The 5,925-nt window shown below is 55.6% G+C and overlaps 1 long non-coding RNA gene across 1 annotated transcript; it reads left to right on the forward strand.

Moving 5' to 3' along the window:
* Positions 1-2,764: 2,764 nt before the first annotated feature.
* LOC146424281 (uncharacterized) lies at positions 2,765-5,344 on the forward strand. The gene is made up of 3 exons (XR_014847046.1): positions 2,765-2,950; positions 3,953-4,073; positions 4,721-5,344. It is a non-coding gene; the product is annotated as an uncharacterized LOC146424281 (long non-coding RNA).
* The last annotated feature ends 581 nt before the right edge of the window (positions 5,345-5,925 follow it).

A 5,925-nucleotide genomic window follows, 5' to 3' on the forward strand; every position in this document is an offset into this window, starting at 1 on the left:
TTAATACAAATAGTTACCTCCACAGAGTCTACAAAAACCAAATATACCTGTCTAAATAACCCTACACCTAGAACTAAATACATTCAATCATAAAACTATACAACTCTATACATAGTTACATATAGCTGTATACACTTAAAGAATAACAAAATAAAAATACAGGCATAAGTGTAATTATATATAGGATACAATACATAAAAAAAATATATAAAATACTGCTATTTCCAAATCTACAGATAGCAATCTACTATTCTAAATACCCAGATACCTCTGACTACATCAATATAACTATATTGCTATATATATATATATATACATATACGCAAATACAAGTACACCACTCTCCTTCTCAGAGAAAACCTTGGCTGTGGTCAGGAGCAGCTCTACATGTACACATGACACAGGTGTACAAGGGAGAGCAAAATCAGAATGTCGAAGCTGAAAACAAGAATAAAAATATTTTATTCATTCTCCTGACAATGTGCACAGGCAGGAACATTGTCACATCACCTGATGATGAAGGATGATGTCAGGGAGAAGCAGACTGTGACATCACCGAGTGCTGGATTGTGACATCTCAGCCCTCACTGCTTATATATGGGCGTGGGCAGAGCCAGGGCCAGGCTGGCTCCGTTCTGAACTCCTACCGAGCGCGACTGCGAGGTGTGGAGGATCGAGCCAGGTTTCTGTGGTGCTGAGTGGTGCCTGTTCTTGGCAGGTGCCAGTGCCAGACCCAGAGCAACCAGCAGTGTTTGCCCAGCCCTGCCTGCCTGGGGCAGCCGGGCACTGCGTGTGCTTGCAGCACTGAAGGGAAACGTCCCCTGCGTTGGACGTGGGGCTGGTGACAGGGCTGTAGGGAGGTGGGAGGGTGTCCTTCTCCTTCCTCCCCTCTCCTGCAGGGTGTGACCCCAGCAAAGGAGAACAGCTCCTGATCCTCAGCCCTCCCCAACGTGCTGCAGAGGCCAAATATGGCCACAGAGACAGGTGGCAACTGTGCCATCTGCCAGGACACCTTTGCTGACGTGGCTTCTGCTCTGCCTTGTGGCCACCGTTTCTGCCGGGGCTGCATCCTGCCGTGGACACACATAAATCCCGTGTGCCCACTGTGCAGAGGAGCAATAGAGACTGTCAGGTTTTCTGATGACGCAGGTGACTATCTGGAGATAGTCATCACAGCCCCTGAGCAGCTGCCAGCGGCCACCAGCCAGGCAGGGAGAGCTCCAGGTGGCCAGGACAGGAACAGTCCCCATCCCCCTGTGCCGCCCCATCCCTCTTCTCCTCAGGAGACACCAGCCCGAGCTGTCGGCGGTGTCCTGCCTGAGGTCTGGGCACAACTTTTCCGTCAGCGAAGAAATGTGCTGCAGATGTGGCTGTGCACCAGGATGGAGACCATCTACGGGGAGCGGTGGTGGCTGGCAGAGATCTCACAGAGCTGCATCTCTGCACACTCGCTGTGCCCGCGCTGTGCCCGCGCTGTGCCTCTCTCTGGCTCGTGTCGCTTGTCCCCGCCAAGTCCTGCCCGCGCCGGGGCCGTTGCGCTGAGGCGTTGCTGCCACAGTCTGCGAGCGGCGATCGACATGGACGAGTCCCCTCTGCCCCCCGGGCTCAGCCCCCGCACCTTCCCCGCCAAGCTGTGGCACCTGGTGAACAGCCCCCGCGTCCGCTCCGTGCGCTGGGACAGCCTGGCCCGGGGGCTGCTCATCGACCGCTCGCTCTTCGAGCGGGAGCTGCTCAGCCCGGCCGGCGCCCAGGGGCCTGCCCCGCACACCTTCCGAGCCACGCGCTTCGCCAGCTTCGTGCGACAGCTGTATCGCTACGGCTTTCGCAAGCTGCAGGGCGATGCCGGCGCCTGGCTCCACTACAGCAACCCCAGGTTTCGCCGGGACCGCCCCCAGCTCCTGCTGCGCGTCAAGCGGCGGAGGGAGGTCAAGAAGCGGCGGCGCCAAGCGGCTGCCGGGCCGGGCGGCTTCAGGCGCCCTCCGTGCAGCTTCCACCTGCTGCACAGGGAGCGGCCGCTGCCGGCCGGCCCCGCCGGGCATCTCCCCAGCGCCGGTGAGAGCACGGGGCTGGGAGCTGCGGGCTTTGGCCGAGGGTGGCGCGGGCTTTGGCCGTGGGCGCTGCCCGTGCTGGGGCTGCTCAGCGCAGCTGCCCCGGCCGGCCCAGGGGCTGTCTGTCCTTGGGCAAGGCAGCAGTGCCGTGCCGTGCCGTGCCGTGCCGTGCCCCCCGGGCTGCCGGGGGCTGCGGGACAGTCCCGCCGGGGCTGCGCTCACAGCAGCCTGGCCCGCTCGGCCTGCAGCTGGCCCAGCCCCGCGCCGTGGCTGCCGCTGCTCCTTGCCCGGCCACGGGCACGCTTGGCGAGCTCTCCGTGAGTGCGTGTGAGTGCCGAGGGCTCGGTCGTGCTCAGGGCCAGCTGGAGGGAGCCTCGTGTCCCTTTGGAGCTGAGGGGAAAACCCCTGGCAGTTGGGGTTCTGGCGGTTGGGGTTCTGGCAGCTGCCTCCTGCCAAGGAATTGCACAGGGACAGTTTTCTGAGACAGTTGAACGAATAGGGGAGAGCTAAATAGACCAGGAATTGGTTGTTTGAAACCCACAGTATATATTTGGTTGCTGTTCTTGCTCACCCTTCTTGGAAGGATCTTAGCTTTTCCCTGGTGGAAGTACAGTTGCTGCCAAAGGAAACATAGCTGAGGAGCAATACTGACCCAGTCTTCCCTTTGCTTCCTTTCTTCCTTCCTCTTCTCCTGCTGCACAGCTGCCTCATGGCAGCATCTCAGTGCTGCCTTGCCTGAGAGTTCCGAGCTGCCTCCAGGCCCTTCCAGGACAAGTCCAGCAGCAACAGCCTCCAGCTCCCCATGGCATGGATGTGAGGAAGAGGAATTACCGATATGGCATCCTGACGTGGTTCTGCGGAAACTGAGGGAGATCAGGAGATCCGTGTCTGAAAGGAATCAGGTAACTCCACTGGATGTCAACGAAAGGAGGTGGACTGATAGCTTTGAATGTTGTTGTATGGCTGACAAGGAGAGGTTTGTTGAATTGAATTTATTTAATTAACATTTAGTTATTTAATTATTCTGGGTGAAGCAAAATTTCTAAAAGAAGAGGGAATGAAAAAGTGACCCCCCTTTAGTGAACATGTAGGGTGTGAGCCTGTGTTTGCCAAGTTTGGGTGCTCATTTACCTGGGAAGAATCCCTAGTGCAAGGGCATCGTTCATGGTGATGATTTTTAGGTTCTAAGAGACTTTGTTTGATGTAAAATAACAGACGAGTGTTTGGAGAATTGCCCCTGGAGGCAAAGTGTCCCGAGCAGGGAGGGGCATGCGAGAGGAGCCTGTGTTACAGCACCAGCTGTGGGCTGTGCCTCCTTTTGGCTGGAAGGCCAAGGCAGAGCCAGGGCTGGGCTGCAGCTGCTGCTGCTGTGTGAGCCCTGCCGTGCGTGTAGGTGCTGCCAGAGCCGTGTGAGGGGATGTGCTGCAGCTGCAGCTTTCTTGTGCTCTCAGCAGCCTCCAGTCAAGTGTGTATCTGGGAAATCCTCAGCTGGGCAAACTGGCCAGTCTTGCTCTCTGGGTTCCGGAGCTCAGGCACCTTCCTCTTGGGCATCTCTGTGCAAACAGATGTGTGTTCCCATCCAGTGGTGGCAAAGCTGCATCCTGGATGAGGCTGTTGTGCTCAGGGCTGTGGAGAGAGGAGCACATTCCTGTGCCAGGAGCTGGCAGGACTGGTTCCTTAGTGCCCACGTCATGTGTTCAGTGTGGCCCCCACGTTCAACCTTGTCAGCTTTGGCAGCTTTTGGATGCGTTTGGGAAGTCAATCTTCTCCACTGTTGAAGGTATTTGGGAGCCAGACTTCCTGTGTGGGAAGAAGGGATGAAGTGTGTGAGCCATGGAGTTGTTGAACCAGGTGCTTTATGTAATTGGCAAGAACGGTTTATTTCTTTCTCTTTTTCCTTCAAGGAGAGCACTGGTGTCACCCCAGAGTCTTCAGGAGGGGAGCCTGAGAACAAGGATCCAGCAGAGAGAGCTTTGCCTGGCACCGTGAGCCATGGGAACAGTTCTCTGGAGCCCGAGGAGCTTGGTAAGGAGAGAGCCCAGCTTGGTTGAGAGAGGTCTGAGGTGGCTGCTGTAAGCCTGCCTCTGGCAGGAAAGAAGGGAGATCAGAGGAGTTGAGTTCTTGTCTGCAGGCTTGGTGCTTCCTGGTGCCTTGAGCTCAAGCAGGGCAATGGCACAGCCTCCCCGCTGGAGCCCTGCCCTGCACGCTTCTCTGGAGGCACTGACCCTGAGTCCTGGGGTGTGACAAGGAGCAGTGAATAAAGCTGACCTTCTGGCACTTGTGTCATCAAGCTGGCTGTCCCAGTTTGGTTCATAACTCAGCTGACAGCACCTTTCCGCTTCAGCCATTTCAGTGAGGACTGAGGGCTCTCTGTCAGCACAGAGAAAGAACAAGGCTGAGCTTCTCTGTGTGAGCTGGGACTGTGTGTGTTTCAAGCTCTCCTTGGTGCCTTTTGCACTGCGAGTGCTGAGACTCTTTTGGGATACTTCAATACTTTACACAGACTGGGAGACTTGGAAGGATCCCTGTTCTTTAAAGTGTAGGCTTCAAATGCCCAAGTTAGAGTCTGCCTTTCAGGCCATATTTGACCATATCTGATAGAAGTACAATTGCTGCTAAAGGGAAATGTGCACAAGAGCCAAGATTGACTCAGTGTTCCCTTTGCTTCCCAGACACTCATGTCCTATCCACCTCTCCAGAAGGGCTGCCCTGTGTGGGAGGAACAGACAGAGACAGAGCCTATGAATATCAGGCAGGTGTAATGTCTCTGTCTGTAATTACAGCTATAGATGTATATAATTTCTATTTATATGTTTTCATTGTAGTAATTGTAGATCTGTATAGATAAATTTTGATATGTAGTTGTAGATGTATATAGTTTCTGTTTTATATATGTAGGCATAGAAGTGCATAGTTTCATTTATACATGTGTAGTTACATTTTGATATATATAGTTCTAGTTATTAATGGGTATAGTTATATTTATAATTCAGGGGTATATGCAGGTTTAGGTACATAGATTGCTATTGGTATAAATATAGGCTGCTTTTTAACCACTTTCTCTGCTTTGCTTCCTCTCTCACCCCTTGCTGTCCCCCTGTGCCCCCTCTGTCCCCTCTTCCCATGCTGGGTCCGAGCTGGCAGCCGGGCCGGGCGGAGCAGCAGTTGGAGCCCCAGGTGTCCCTGCAGCGGTGGGAGCAGCTGGTGTCCCCCGAGGAGCTGCTGAAGGACGGTGAGACTGAGGGGCTGAGGGGGCTGAGGAGAGGTGACACTGAAGGGATGGAAATGTTGAGGTCGTGGTGGGGCTGAGGGGTGTGGGAGAGCAGAGGGGATGGTGGGGATGGAGGGAACCTAGGAGAGCAGGGGGGAGCTGTGGGGCTGAGGTGTGTGGAGGAGCTGATGGGGATGGTGGGGACTGAGGGGACAGGGAAGTGGTACAGTCTGAACTGGGTGGGGTGTAAGGGGACAGGGTGGGTTTAAAGGGACTGAGTAGTAGGGTGAGAGGACTGTGGGGGTCTGAAGAGCCTGGGACGCTGCAGGTTTGCTGAGGGGATGGCAGGGCTGAGGGGATGGAGGGAGCCAGCAGGGAGCTCAGAGGAGTCCAGGACTGCTGCTCTGCCAGGCCTTGGAACCAATTTCAGAGCCTCCACTTTTGCCACAGCTGCCCTGAAAGTCCTCGAGAACATCGGAGAGTGACAAGAGCCATCAGGGAGAAGCTGAAGGGCACCAGCAAGAGCAGTGAACAGGGAGCTGCTGCTGCTGCCCCCCGAGAGCCTGGGTGAGGCCACAGGGCCGGTGAGGCAGGCTGGGCTGAGGGTGGCGCGGGCTTTGGCCGTGGGCACTGCCCGTGCTGGGGCTGCTCAGCGCAGCTGCCCGG

The sequence above is a fragment of the Lichenostomus cassidix genome, chromosome Z (assembly GCF_008360975.1).
Source record: "Lichenostomus cassidix isolate B80296 chromosome Z, HeHo_3.0, whole genome shotgun sequence".
NCBI classification, from domain to species: domain Eukaryota; kingdom Metazoa; phylum Chordata; class Aves; order Passeriformes; family Meliphagidae; genus Lichenostomus; species Lichenostomus cassidix.